The 16,058-nt window shown below is 41.3% G+C and overlaps 1 protein-coding gene across 7 annotated transcripts in view; it reads right to left on the reverse strand.

Annotated features, from left to right (window-relative positions):
• The window catches only part of ECT2 (epithelial cell transforming 2), a 58,285-nt gene extending 53,586 nt beyond the window's left edge, over positions 1 to 4,699 (reverse strand). For all 7 annotated transcript variants that reach the window (XM_087725238.1, XM_087725237.1, XM_087725236.1 and 4 more), the window contains exon 1: positions 4,630 to 4,699. The gene's annotated coding sequence lies outside the window, so the exon portion shown is untranslated. The remainder of the gene's footprint in view (positions 1 to 4,629) is intronic.
• Between the last annotated feature and the right edge of the window lie 11,359 nt (positions 4,700 to 16,058).

Raw genomic sequence — 16,058 nt, forward strand, 5'->3', positions numbered from 1 at the left:
AATATTCTAAAGCATACTGTTGGAAGAAATGTCCATCTGGGTTCAAATAGGGCGAAAGACCCTGGAAACATGGAGGTCTGCTTGGAAGGATGGTGTAATGGTGAACAGGACCACATTTGGGTTTGAAGTCCTGGGTAGCTCACCACATGGAGTGGCGAGAGATATATTTATACCCTCTCTTGGGCCTCGCCCTAGAGCAGGGATGTAAAACTCAATTTCATTGAGGGCCGGCATCAGGGTTGTTCTTGACCTTGGGAGGCCAGAGTGGAAAATATCACTCATGTCGGGGGCACCTGTGGTGGTCCAAGCACTGTGCCAGAGAAAATGGGCTCCCAAGCTCCATTTTCACCTGCAATGGCCACATGCAACCCACTGCCGGCGAAGAAAGAGCTTGGGAGGGCCTCCATTTTCTCTGGCAGAGGCACCGCAGACCAATCCTTCACTGTTTCCAGGGTGGCCCTATATCAGATCTAAGCACCCCGCAGGTCAGATCTGGCCCGTGGGCCTTGAGTTTGACATCCCTGCCCTAGAGCTTCCTGTTCCTGCGCAAAGGCATGTATCCTATTGGTTGTTGTAGAGGTCATGTGCAAATCCCAGGAGTTTGTCTGAGATACGTTTGGTTGAACTGTGCTGGGTGATGTAATATCCCCAGGTGCCATGTGGTGAGGTCAGATCTGGCCCGTGGGCCTTGAGTTTGACATCCCTGCCCTAGAGCTTCCTGTTCCTGTGCAAAGAAAGGGGAAAACTGATCTAACGGAGGATAACTTCTCATTAAAATATTGGTCTTTTATAATAAATGTAGAATACAAAAAAAATGTTTCTTTCAAATTACCCTAAGCCTTAACACATGTTTGATCAATGAAACAAAACCCCGGGAATTGTATCTATTGGAACCAGTGCTCTCATTTTCTTAACTTTTTCTCTTCTTTTATTTTGGGTCAACTCAAGGCAGCAAATCAACAGAGATCAGAAGGCCCCCTGCATGGGTTCCACCAAATGTACCTTCCTAAATGACAGAATCCACAGCATGCTATTTCCACTAAATCTTTCAGCATGTGGGCTTGCAAATCCTTTGCATTTTGGGCTATTGGAGTAGCATACATGGAAAGAATCATGCCAAAGGTTAAAGCAGGCATTTGAATAGGCTGAGGAATCCGAGGCATTTATTGCTGCACACTGGATAATCTCCAAAGCCAAATACTAAAGAGAGTCAATATGTGCTTCATTGATTATGCAAAGCTTTTGATTGTGTTAATTGCGTCAAACTGCAGAAAGCGTTCAGAACAATGGGAATCCCATACGTATCATTATCCTCATGAGATTTCTGTACAAGCCAAGAAGCCACAGTACATCAGAACAAGAAAAATCAAACTGGCTCAAGGTTGGCCAATGGGTGGGATAAGGCTGTAATACACTACTCTTATTTATTCATTCTATTTGCAGAAGATATATTACGGGGAAATGACAAATCTAGACAGCATACTAAAAAGCAGAGACATCACCCTGCCAACAAAAGTGCGTATAGTCAAGGCTATGGTTTTCCCAGTTGCAAAGTATGGCTGTGAAAATTGGACCATAAGAAAGGCTGAGCCCCAAAGAATGGAGGCCTTTGAACTCTGGTGCTGGAGAAGACTCCTGTGAGTCTCTTGGACTGCAAGGTGATCAAACCGGTCAGTCCTAGAGGAGATCAACCCTGACTGCTCTTTAGAAGGCCAGATCCTGAAGATCAAACTCAAATACTTTGGCCACCTGACAAGAAGGAAGGACTCACTGGATCTAATGCTGGAAAAAATTGAGAGCAAAAGAAGGGGCGACAGAGAATGAGGTGGCTGGATGAAATCACTGAAGCAGTAGACGTGAGCTTAAATGGACTCTAGGGGATGGTAGAGGATAGGAAGACCTGGAGGAACATTGTCCATGGGATCGCGATGGATTAGACACGACTTCGCAACTAACAACATTAAGGGAAGTGGATAGGGAGATTGTTTTAAAATTGGAGGAAGAAACTTCAACAACCTGTGTTATAATGATCATGATGCTACCCCGATTGCAAAAATGCAAAAGATCTACAAACCCACATGCAGAAAGATTCAGCGGAAATAGCACGGTATGAGTTCTGCCACTTAAAAAGGTACATTTGGTGGAACCTATGCAATGGGCTTTCTGAGCTGTGGCACTAGCATGGAACATCCTCCTTCTGAGATGAGACTTGGACCATCGCTCTTGACTTTCCAAAGGTCCCTCAAGATCTAGTTCTGTCATCAAGCCTGAGAAACTCAGGGAACTGAACTGATGAGTCGACTCTTGTCACATTGCTTCACTCCTTATTTCTTTAGCTGTGTTTTCATAGTTTGTTAAGGCTTTTTAGTCATTATTATTTTTAGCTTTGTTGACACTCACAAGTTTACTTGATTTGTGAGATGGGCATAAATTTGAAAAACAAAATATACATAAAAATCAAACAGTAAAAAAGGGACCAAAATACAAAGACTAAATTAATGGAAATGGGTACAACAACCAGACTTAAGAGCAGACAATGGAGATATTCAAGCGGTGGGTAGTTTCTGTGTTTTAGGATCAACTATCAACAGTTACAAGCAGTCAAGAAATATGCCACGGATTAGCAGTTGGTAAAACAGACATGAAAGCCTTGGAAATATCCAAATGTGTGGTGTATCTATACCTACAAACATCGGAATTGTGCAAACCATGATACTCCCTATGTCACTCTCTGGAGGGGAAAGTTGTATTTGAAAGGAACAGGATAGGACAGTGATGACAAACCTTTTCAGCACCAAGTGACAAACTAGAATATGAGTGCATGTGTGTACCTGTGCGCGCGCCAGTCAGAAACCCAAACACCAGCTGGCCGGTGCGCACATGCCTATTTTTGGGGTGTTTTCAGGCTATTTTCAGGCCATTTTTTTCGGTTTGGCCTGAAAACAGTCCAAAAAACGGCCTGTTTTTTTAAACCAAAAGAGCAGCTGGTGACAGCACATGTGCCCAGAGAGGGCTCTGTGTGCCACTTCTGGCACATGTGCTATAGGTTCACCATCAAGGGGATAGGAAAAGAACAACCGGCAGCAGCAAAGTGGACTCAGTTACAGTAGTTGTGAGTGCATCTTTGGGAGATTTAAATAACAGAATAACAGAGCTGGAAAGGACCTCAGAGGTCTTCTAGTCCAGTCCCCATTTCAGGCAGCAAATTCTATGTCATTTCACACATATGTCCACTCTCTTCTTAAAAACCTTCAGTGGTTAGGAATAGATCGACATGGAGAAAATCTATTAATGTGATTTCTCATAGTCGAAAACTACTGGTCTGGCCCAAAGCAGTGGTGGGTTCCGGGTTCCGTTCCAACCGGTACAGTTGGAACGGCCCCAGCATCACCCGCATGGATGCGTGCAGTTCGCGCATATGTCATACTTGCTTGCAACTCCGCGACGCTCCAGCTGCTAGGCTGAACGTTATGCAAGTGCGTATGCGCCATGCATGGAAGTGCCAAAGGCTTCAAGCACAGGTAAGGAGCTCGGGCGGGCGGGCCTTCCAGAGCACTGAAACGGAACAGTATCCGGTGCTCCAGGCAGGCTCCGGTACACCCGTATCAAGGCGTACCGCCTTCAACCCACCACTGAGTCAAAGTCACCCAAGTGGTTTACATGCCTATGGAAGGCCTAAAACCCTTTTAAGAGATGCATTATTTATGCCGCCTTGAGTTGTACGAAATAAAAATCCATGATATAAATCCAATAAATAAAATTGCAAAGCCTTTGTAGAGAAAGAATGAAGCTCCCTTTTTTCTTTAACTTCATCCCGTTTTGTCACTTCTGCCCATCTTTTTTTTTACTTCCCTTGTTATTAAATGCTTTTAAACAATGCGTAAACTGCCCAAGGTCACTGCAAGTTGGGCAGCGCATATTTAAATTAGCAATAGCAATTACCATAAATTATTATTGCATTATATATTTTATTACACTATTATAACAAAATTATAAATCTCAAATTATTCAGTTTTTAATGCTTAATTATATTGAATAAATTGTACCAGGTGTGATATATAAATATATCTATATTTACAATGTATCAGTATTTATAATATATTTATAATATATCCTTTTAGAAGGGACTTGGGCACTTGAGAAGTCATATATATATTATGTAAATAAGTTATTTAGTAACTAATGCGATAACATGAGTTAGGGTTTTGTAAACAAGCTAGATGAGAGATTAAAGCTCCCCTCCTTTCGCACACTGGAACCCCAATCTATAGCTTTCCAAACGGGGTAGATTTGAACCCCCGTCCACCAGGTTAGCCAGGCGGATTTAATAAGCTAAGCAGGTGCACCCAAGCAATGAGCGGAGGACAATTTCCTCTTTAACGTAGCCTATCACAGAAATCCATTTTCTGGCTTCCAGGCCAGAAGATCCCGTGACTTGCTGGCTGCGGATTATGGGAGCCATAATTCCCCCCCCCCGCGCCCCCCGCTGAGAAAGGCTCCTCTTGTTGGGAGGAGTTGATGATCAGACGCGGAGCTACGAGAAGGGCCTGTAATTCTCCCCGCCACCCCGGCCATGCGTCTTCCCCCCCCCCCCCGGTTCCACGCTTCACCCTCTTCCCGCCGCCTCACCGTTCAGGGCACCATCGCGGTCCGAGCACCAGCCACCATCCCAGAGCCACCCGGCACCTCCCAATTCAAAAACCGAGCGTCCACTCTCGGACGGCTCCCGATTGGCTGTCACGGGGAGGGGCGGGGAAGCGCGCGCGCGGCTCGGCTCCGAAAGGCCGAGCTCCTATTGGCGGACGATTCCGGGAGGGCGTTCCTTTACCTTTACTTGAAGAATTCTTTAGAGAACGGGCATGTTTGAATGGGCGGTAGCCGTGGCTTGCTATTGGTCGGGATGTATCTCCTCCATCCTATGACGAAGAAGAAGAGGGGGAGGATGTTTACAGCTGAGCTCAACCTGCTGTTTCCCGCCTTTTGCGGGGATGAGCTCACCTGAGATTGGTTGGAAGATATGAGGAAAGGCTTTACCTTCCAACGGTTGTTAAAAGCGGTTGAGGACGGAAAGACCCGGATTTGCGGTTCAAGAACTACGGTTTCAGAGGCCAGAATTGGTCCCGCCTTTGTTTTTTTTTTAAAAAAAATATTCAGCTTTGCACGCGGCTTTCCACGCAAGGATTTCTGGGAATTGTAGTTTGGGAACTTTAGATCTAAACGAAACGAAGATTTTTAGATTTCTTTGAGGAAGAAATAAGGGTCCAAACATTTTTTGCTTTTGGAGAATAACGTCTGGTCTCCTGACATTATTGGCGAGCCATGAAACAATATAACAAGACCAGCATATATATATATATGCTGGTCTTGTTATATTGTTTCATGGCTCGCCAATAATGTCAGGAGACCAGACATTATATATATAGAAATGAAAAAATCTTAAGGGAGGCAGAAACCACTCCCAGTTTCCCTGCCCCAAGCAGAAATTGAGAAGGCCAGCTTTTAAAAATGCAGATTTGGTAATCCATTCAGAAAGACTGGGTCAAGACAGAAACTCAGATAAGCAACAAACAAGGTTGACAAAATTAGCTCAGACAAATACCTAAAAGTGTGTGTGTGTGTGTGTGTGTGTACTTGTTTGTTGCTGTGGGAAGTTATCATCCAGCCCTCTCCAAGAAAAACGAAATATCCTAGGAAATATTGAAAAGGCAGAATATTTCTCTGGATGTGAAAAGAAACATGTTTTAAAAGAATAGTTGCCTATAGCTTTCTGCCCATCCCCAGCTAATGGGCCATTAAGATGGCCGGCTAGCCCACTTTACATAATAAAGACTTCTCCTCACTGCAGCTGTAGGGGGAAGGGATATTACTCAACTGACCACAAGGCAACTGAGAGCTCATCACAGCCTAGAGAGTAGCCCCCTGCATGGCACCATGGGAGTCCGACAACCAGTCAGAACACATTTCTTACACAGGAAGAGGAAACAGAGAGGTGGGACTGAACAGGGTATAAAAGCCTAGCAAGCCCCTTCCTCAGCCCTTCTCTTCTTCTCCATCAACATTGAAACATGTGATCACCTTTTCTGTACAGGGCTCAAGCCATGTGGCCCTGTCCAACAATAAACCATCTTTCCAAGCAGCCTCTATGCCTCCAGTGTCTTCTTCCCCACTTGGAACTGAACCCAGAAGGACATTTCTTTCAACATTGCTTATCTGAGTTTCTGTCTTGACTCAGTCTTTCTGAATGGATTACCAAATCTGCATTTTTAAAAGCTGGCCTTCTCAATTTCTGCTTGGGGCAGGGAAACTGGGAGTGGTTTCTGCCTCCCTTAAGATTTTTTCATTTCTCCTTTAGGGGAAATATTTTATTCTGCCTTTTTAATATTTCCCAAAATATTTCATTCTTTTAGGGGGGTGGCACTACTATATCCAGAGTTCAGCCAGAGTTCTCACTCAGGCACAAATAATCAGGCTCAAATTAGCTTAGTTTGGATTCGTGGTGCGAAGAGCCTACTCTCTGGAGAAGACTCTGATGCCATGAAAGGTGGAAGAAAAGAGGATGATCAGCAGCAAAATGGATTCAATTTGTACTGGCTGAGTGCACCATAAAGGAACATAGATAGGGATAGGTCATCACGGGCAAAATCTATGTGGTTGCTCCTAGATGAAAACAACTTAATGACATTATCATCAAAATCATATCCAAGATAAAGTACTCTCAGATTAAATACATTCAACACATCTAAGATGATTAGTGAATTAAACCCCTTTCTAAGTTTGTACCAGGTGCTAAACCCTAATAGATAAGGTAGTTATTACCATAATTGAGCCCAAAATTACTAAGCGAGACATTTGTTAAGTGAATTTTGCCCCATTATACAACCCTTCTTGCCGTAGTTGTTAAGTGAATCACTATAGTGGTTAAATTAGTAAAATGGTTGTTAAGTGAATCTGGTTTCTCCATTAACTTTGCTTGTCAGAAGGTCGCAAAAGTAACCCCGGGATGCTGCAACCGTCATAAATATGAGTCAGTTGCCAAGCATCTGAGAGACCGCCTCCTGCCGATTACCTCCCTTTGACCGATTAGGTCGCACAGATTAGGCCTCCTCCGAGTTCCATCCGCCAGTCAGTGCCGACTGGCGACTACGCAGAGGAGAGCCTTCTCAGTAGCAGCTCCGACCCTTTGGAACGACCTCCCCGTGGAGATTCGCACCCTCACCACCCTCCAGACCTTCCGCACAGCCCTTAGGATCTGGCTATCCCGTCAGGCCTGGGGATAAGACTCTAATTCACCCCACCCGAATGTTGAATGAAAGTTGCGTTTTATTGTTTTATTTTTATTTATGCACTGTCTTATGTTTTTGTTTTGCACCCCCCCTTCCCATGTATTGTAAGCCGCCCTGAGTCCCCTCAGGGAAAAGGGCGGCCTATAAATCATAAATAAAATCCTAAAAAATCCTTTAAAAAATCTGAATTTTGATCATGTAACCATAGGGATGCTGCAACAGTCAAGTGTGAAAAACAGTCATTGGTCATTTTTTTTCAGGACTGTTGCACCTTTGAATGGTCACTAAGTGAAGTGTTGTAAGTCAAGGACTACCCCCTCATTGGGCGGACTGACTTTGCAAGATAGATGTAAATCAAGATTCACTCTGACTAAATTAGCTTGGTCAATTATGGTGTGAACACAATAACAAATTAGCACATTTTATACATCTGTTGAATTTTAAGTGAAGAAACACGGATTGTTCACATTGCTGTGAAGATAAATTTCATTGCACTTTGCTCGTTCAGAAGGAAGGCGGTAGCATATTTCTTTAAGGAGCATTTTATTTATCCATGGGTCTTCCCTGTTTTGTAAGTGTTTTTCTAGGTCAGCCATAAAGATTTCAGCATACTGAAGCACCATGTATGTGCCCATACCTATGGCATTGATTTCTAGATACATCTTATTGCCAAAGAGGAAATAGTTATGGGTGTGGCACAAAGTCAAATGTTTTGGAGGCAAGGAATACTGCTTTGGCACAAGTGATGATGTGATTGATGGCTTCAAGTCCATGTTCACTGCCTTGAGTTATTTATAAGGAATATATAGTGGCTCAACATCCATATCAATCATTGATTAAAAGGCTATGGTTTGAAGAAAACAAAATTCCAACTTATCTTATTTTTGTTCCTAACTAAATCACTTAATATGCGTGGAAGAGGAGACATTTGGTTTCACCTGTGAATATCAAAATAATGATTCTATTGTCTGCTGTTGCACAAGGTGAATATCATATATTGGTATCGGTAATATACTTAATCTACTGTGTGCTTACAGTATGAAGACTTTTATGGAATTGAGTGGGATAGCTTCTGAGAAATTACGGTATACCTCGAATTGAGCTGTACATTTCAGTGAGAAACTTCTGATGGCATTTATCTCTAAAAAATGAATTATATAAAGTTATCATTATCCCACGATGAAAGAAATAAAAGTCAAGAGGCTATTACTTTGCCATAAAGCTTTAACTGTCTTTTAGTACTGTATATGTTATCTGACAGATCATAAAAGAGCATGATGTGTGCATAGATTGGTAGGGTTGCAAGCTGTTCTTAAGGGCATGTCAGTTGCTAATTTTTCAAAATGTCATCGGGAAAGTTTGACTCTTGAGCCAATACTGTAGGAGGAAGAAACACAGCCTTGCCTTTTCCAGCACTTTTTCCACTGTTGTGTATGTTACTCAAAATAAAATTGCTGAGAAGTTGGAATAAGGAAGGGATTTGGCCACATGAACAATACTTGTTTTATTATTTCATAGTGTACATCAGTAATGCTCCAGAAAAGAAAAGAAGATAATGTGTAGTTAACAAAGTAACATTATAGACCCCTGATGGCAAAACTACAGCACGGGTGCCAGAGGTGGCACGCAGAGCCTCTCTGTGGGCACGCACGCCGTCGTCAGCTGCTCTTCTAATTTTTGGCACGCACATGCACGCTGGCCAGCTGGTCTTCGCAGGCAGTGGAATGCCGGAAAACGGCCAAAAATGGCCCCAAAGCAGCTGGAAAACAGCCCAAAACAGGCACATGCACACCAGCCAGCTCGTCTTCGGTGTTCTGGGCATGCGAAGACCAGCTGGCAGGCGAGCATGCCCATGCTGGAAACCCGAAGACCAGCTTACCGGTGCACGCATGCGCCAGCTGGTCTTTGGATTTCCTGCAATCCGGTGCACGCGCATGCACGCACATTCCAGTTTGGCCACTCGGTGCCAAAATGGTTCGCCATCACTATTATAGCCTCTTCTAAGGGTTCTACATGGGAAAATACAGTACATGTGACTTTTCAAAGACCACCTGGTTTTCCCCCATTTATTTGACTATGTTTTGATGTGAAATTAACACTGTGAATATACTATTCATTTCCAGGTGTTCCCAGCAATAGCCATGTTCAGGTAGATTTCTGTTATGACAATATCTCACTCATGGAAGTGTCACCAATGTTGAGCTTTATCTTTCTGAACACATACCTGTTAACAGTGAAATTAAGAATGTTAGTAGCAAATCAATTTTGTTCCATGAAAAATGCAGCTTCTTACTTATTTAATTTTAAAGCCATTATTGGCAATATAATTCACATCTCTGGCATTGAAGATTCTGGAACTCAGATTGAACTTTAACCTGGAACATACATTTGATTCTTGTTTTGCTTTGCCTACACTTTGGCCCAGTTCAGTCAATTTTGTTGCAAACTCACAATTTTTTTCTTACCAAACTTTCAGTTCCCTATTTTATTGTGCCTCGCTCTGGAATATCTTATAACATTGATCACTAAAAAAAAATATTGTGTATTAACTTTTAACTTTTCCATATTTATTCCAAAAGGTGCTTTTTCCAAACAACAACTAGACTTTCTGGGTTTTTTTTAAGATGTTTTACTTCTCAGCAAGAAGCTTCTTCAGTTCTAAGTGACTCCTTTCCATTCCCCACCAGTCAGTTAGAACTACCGTACCATTGAAGATTCTAGAAGTCAGATTCAACTTTAATCTGGAACATACATTTGATTCTTGTGTTATTTTGCCTTCACTTTAGTCCCGTTCAGTCAATTTTGTTGCAAACTCAATTTTCTTTTCCTTACAAAATTTTCCTTTCGGTTCTCTGCTCACTAAAAAAATATTGTGTAGTAATCTTAACTTTTCCATATGTATCCCAAAAGGTTACTTTTTTCAAACAGCAACTGGACTGTTGGATTTTTTTCTTGAAGACATTTCACTTCTCATCCAAGAAGCTTCTTCAGTTCTAACTGACTCCTTTCCATTCCCCACCAGTCAATTAGAACTGAAGAAGCTTCTTGGATGAGAAATAAAACATATTTAAGAAAAAAATAAATAAAAGTCCAGTTGCCTCTTGAAAAAGCACCTTTGGGAACAAGCATGACCTGGATGATTGAGAACCTCCTGTGGGAAGTTAGCACCCACCACTTCCTACACTCCGTAGACACTTTTCCACATTAACATATTTTTCTTCACCAAGTGCCCAATGAAGAATTGGAATCAATCAACATCCAACCTCTTATCTACCAAGATTCAGGCTTGTTCTTGTGCCCAAACTCTACTTGTTAGTTCACACAACAACAAAACACTACTTTCTTCTTGCTTTCTCTTTTATGTAGTGATGCTGAGTACAGGATAAGGGAATGACTAATCTATGATAAGGCTAACCTGGGATGATGTACCCATCCAGGTATCTTCACCTGATCCACAGTGGCAGTCATTTTATATTTCATTGTACTCCTACATGGTCTCTCCCTGTGTGTCTTTTCCTTTCCCTTTCTTTTCATTTTCTTTCCTTCCTTCCCTTTCCTCTCCTCTCCCCTCTCCTCTCAACTCTTTTCTTTCCTCTTATTTTCCTCCTCCTTCCCCCTCTGCTTCATTTACAACCAAAAGGTTTTTTTAAAATAATAATAAGGTATCTCTACTACTAAAGAGCAACCCAACTCTTTGAGTAGTGACCATTTTGAGGTTACAACTGAACAACAGAAGATTTAAAACAATCCTTTTTAGCATGCTGTTCAGCCTTTGTACTTAGTTCTCAGTCAGATTCTTTGCCTCACTGGACTGGGAATTATTCTTGTTTAATCCATCAACTATTTTTCAACATTCCTGAAAGGGGCAGGAATTATCTTACCCACCATTGCTTTTACTGCTCAGATAAAGCAGTGCTCTAATATAAAATTAACAAGTTTTTCCTTGTTTAGGATTTGAGACATCTTTTTCCAGGTGAGGGAAGGGAAATACATGGATAATTAAATTTGAAAGCAAAAGACGGAAGCTGTGAAAAACTGCAAATGAAGCATGGATCGATTCCACTGCCCAAGCGAAGCATAAAATTGACCAAATGTGTGTTTTTTTTTAATCTTCTCTTTATTTCTGTCTTGTACTCAAACTCGGTGAGCTGGAAAGAGCTTCCTGAACTTACAGATTTCTTTTAGAGAAAAAGACCTGCCAGTTTTCTCACAGCAGCAATGTAATAGAAAAAGTCATTTCTGCCCAATTTCTCTCTAATATGCTCAGTGCTTGGCAGCAGTTGTCTGATATTGTTCAGGCGTTTGAAGCTGTTTTTAGGCTGCACGTTTTGAACCCGCACAATCTGAATATCAGGCAAGCTCAGCACTAGCGAGACATTATTAAAACCAAGCATGGAGAAGAGGTAAAGATATAACCCATATTTGCAAGATGTCTGAGATAGGGGAAAGCTGAAATGAAACCCATAACTATGTCGGTCTTAAGGAAGTTGTCATGGTTCATATACAAGAACAAAGAGGGCAGGTGCTTTCCACTTTGTCCCACTTGTTTCCCCAGAAGGTAGCATCTAACTGACCATGCCTGGAATCGGAGGCTAAGAAAACCCAAAACAAAATAGCAAAATGCATTTCAGGTTGGGCAAATGGTTGCATTTCTGAAGATAATACTATATTTCAACAGGGTTGAGCCTAGTTAATACCCAAATGGAAGCCCAGCAGAAAATAAGAGAAGTGTAGGCTAAACTGAGAAGTTAAAAAACATTCTAGAAGAAAACAATGGCATACCATCTCTACACACTTGCCAGGAAAATTGAATGTATGTGTCATGGGGTCTCCAGGAGTTAAGCTCAAATCAAAGAACACTTGATCTTTTATTTTAGCTCTCGGTTTATGAACTCTCTGAAATGAAATATAGTATATTATTTTCGGAAATTCAACCAGTTTCCCATCCAGAAATGCATTTCCCAATTTTTTTAATGTGTTTTCTGATGCCACCACTGCCTCATTTTGGGTACCTGCGAAATTAGGGTTCACAATCGAATATTGTGCAGCTACATGTAGGCAGCCATAGTTACATATCTTCCCATCTTTCCCGCAAATGGGAATAGATTGAGAATGGAGACTCATCTATAGAGAGCCGTGATGGCGAGTGGTTAGAATGCAGTATGGCAGGCTAATTCTGCCCACTGCCAGCAGTTTGATCCTCACTGGCTCCAGGTTGACTCAGCCCGTGACCCGTCAAAACCGCGCTCAACTAAACCGCGCCCAATTAAACCGCATCGCTGATGTCATCAACAGGGCGACAACAGCCAGCGCAGAGAAAGAAGGGCGCTTTAAATAGCGCTTTGAAAGCAAGCCGATTCAACTTAAGGTAAGGGTTAGGTTTAGGGTTAGGTTAAGGGTTAGGTTTAGGGTTAGGTTTAGGATTAGGATTAGGTTTAGGGGGGTTAGGTTTAGGTTTAGGGGTTAATTGTAGGTTTAGGGTTTACAGCGTGCTTCTGTCTCCGCGCTGTTGTCGCCCTGTTGATGACGTCAGCTACGCGGTTTAGTCGGACGTGGTTTAGTCGAGCGCAGTTTTGTGGTGCAACCGACTCAGCTTTCCATCCTTCCGTGGTTGGTGAAATGAGAACCCAGATTGTTGGGGAAAATATGCTGACTCTATAAACCACTTAGAGACTGTAAAGCACTATGAAGTGGTATATAAATCTAAGTACTATTGCTATTGTACTTTTCTTCACATGCTGAACATACTGTCTAGAAAGTGAAGCAACTTTTTCATTTTGCAGGTGTATCTAGTGCAAGGAGTCACTTAATAGGATTTCCCAACTATGTGTGCAATGCTTTAGTGAATTAGTGAGCCCATACTACAGGGATGCAGAACTATCACTGTCCCTTTATCCAAGAAGTTTCTTCTTCTACAAGTGATAAATATTGATATACATGCCTATATTTGTACTTTTTCTCCATAGGACAAAACAACAGCTTGGGTGAGTTGATGATTATTTAAATTCGGTTCAGCCAGATTTTTTTCCCCTTATTTCTCTCAATTATAGTTGTTGTATACATTATGGGGCTTACTCTGATGCTATCTTTTAAGACCATCTGTTGTTCAGGAAACATAGCAACATGCTTCCTAGAGGAGACTCTTAAAGAAGTATATTTAGTTTTTAGAATTTTTTTTATCCAGGAAAAAAATCAAGAAAGATTCATGATATTTCAACAGTGCCAATTTGTTTTGCCTAAAGAGATGCTTATAATCCTTGAAATCAGCTATTAGGAAGAAGTTCAATAGCATGAGAACTATTAATTTTAGTTATTTGTTATAATCCCAACTAACTAAAAAGTACAATGTGTGCAACAGAATTAAAAGATCCACGCAACCACAAAAGTAAATATCAAGTAAAAGGAGAAAGGTAGAAATTGGATTGTAAGCAGAGCAAAAAAATTGACCATATTACTCAGAAGTAATCTTTGCCCATCTACTGGGCCGGGGAGGGGGGGGAGTTAATTAAAATATTGACAAATACATTTGCACAATCCATTGCTGCAGTTCAGGTACAGATTTCATCCAGTATTGAATAAATAATTCTTTTAGCTAAATCCCCTATCCAAATATAGGAGGTATAATCAAGAATGACAAATGTATCCTTAGCCTACAATGATGACAAATATATCCTTAGCCTACAATGATTGATCCAGAGTGAGCCCAGAATTTAAAACCTGGTGAAAATCTTTTTTTTTTAATTTTTTCAAAACTGCTTCAATTTTTTTTCCAAAGACCATATTGAAAATGTTTGCTGCATCCCAAGATGAGGCAACTTGCTGGGCCTCATCTATTCTGAGTTAAAATAAGAATGCAGAAATGTCTGCAGGTAATAATTCTTTTTGTCAAAATGAAAAATGCAGCACGGTACAAGATCTGTTCCTGTGGTCGTTGCATATGAAGTCACAATCCGTATGCAAAAGGATCAGAGCTTGTGGTGTAATGAGTAGTTCTCTCATCATCTGTTCTTGCTTGACCTCCCCTTCTGTATGCCTCTACAAAAACATTAGTTAAATTTCTGACATTGTCAGAGGTCTGGTCTGGTGTCTATGAAGAGTCTCAATCATCCAGATCACGGTTGTCCCAAAGATGCTTTTTTCAAGAGGATTTTCTGGGTTTTTTGGAAGATGTTTCACCTCTCATCCAAGAAGCTTCTTCAGCTCTAACTGGTCTAATCTGAGTGCCCTAAAATTGGGGGGGGATCTATAATCAAATGGCCAAAATGACTGCTAAAATCTTAGCATCTACATTCATCAAGGAAATGGGTATTTAAGGGGGGGAGTCCCAATATAACATGACACCATGAGTTTGACACCCCTGAGTTAGAACATTTAGTGAAGTCCTTGCCTACTTTAGTCCTCATCACAGCAAAAAAGATGTTGAGAGAGTGCAGGGAAGAGCAACAGAGATGATTAGGGAACCTTACGATGAACAACTGAGGGAACTCGGTGTGTCTTGTCTAAAGAAGAGAAGAACTGAGGGTAATATGATGACAGTCTTCCAGTACTTGGGGGATTGTCACAGAGAGGAGGGGGTCAACCTGTTCTCCAAAGCACCAAGGCAGGACAAGAAGTAATGGCTGGAAGATTATTAAAGTGAGATGCAGCCTAGAACTAAGGAGGAATTTCCTGTCAGTGAGAACATTTAATTAGCGAACGGCTTACCTCCAGAAGTTTTAGGTGCTCCATCACTGGAGTTTTTAAAGAAAAGTTTGGACAGCCATTTTTCTAGAATATTATAGGGTTTCCTTCTCAAGCACTAATTCACCAATAAGCCAATGTTTTTATTTTATTTTAACCAAAATGCCATGAAAAGTATACCACTCATGATTAAGGTGACTCTCAACATTTTCCTATGTGTGGATTTTCACAAATAGCATATCTGTACAAGAGCTCTTATCTGAATGTATAGGGCAATACAATTATGTTTTAGAAGCAGAAAACCAAAGCTTCTTAAATTCGTTTAGCAGCAACCAAAGATCTAAGACAGACTATAGAAGATAGTCTTAATTCATAAAGTTTTTTTCTCTAAAAATTTATCACCAATCGCTACTTCTTTTTTCATGTGAAATTGTAACAACTTGACTTCAAATCAAAGCTTTAGTGGCATTGCATACCAACAACAATGCCACCATTGCGATTTTTTGAATATGAATAGACCCTATCATTTTCAAGTTCTATTTGTTTAACAAAATATTATTCAGGGAAGTAGGCACTGAGCACTCTGTAAGAAAGGGCCAAGGAAAGGGCAGTTACACAATAAAATATGTTTTTAACAAGGATATTTTGGCCATCAAAGAAGGCTAACAAGATTGATGCCAACTCTTCCAAAAGATTAGAACAGTGTGTGTCAACCTTGGAAACTTTAAGATGGATGGATTTCAATTCCTAGAATTCCCCAGCCAGCATAGCTGAAAAAGCACTTTTGGGAAAGACTAGTGGTGGGATTCAAATCGTCTCATCTTGGGCACAAAGCCAGCTGGGTAAACGTGGGTTAGTTACTTCTATCAACCCTAGGAAGGATGTAATGACAAATCACTTCTGAAAAACTTTGCCAAGAAAACTGCAGGAACTTGTTCAGGCATTCTCAGAGGATTGGAGACAAATGAACAGAAGGGGGTGGGAGGGAGTTAAAACAATCATGATACACAGTGAAAAGCCCTATATCAGTGGTTCCCAACCTTTTCTATGCCTTCCACCCCTATGAAATGTTTGATTAGTGTTCAAAAGTAATTG

Source organism: Thamnophis sirtalis, unplaced genomic scaffold (genome assembly GCF_051295495.1).
Source record: "Thamnophis sirtalis isolate CommonGarterSnake01/CBP01778 unplaced genomic scaffold, rThaSir2_p1.2 scaffold_11, whole genome shotgun sequence".
Lineage (NCBI taxonomy): Eukaryota > Metazoa > Chordata > Lepidosauria > Squamata > Natricidae > Thamnophis > Thamnophis sirtalis.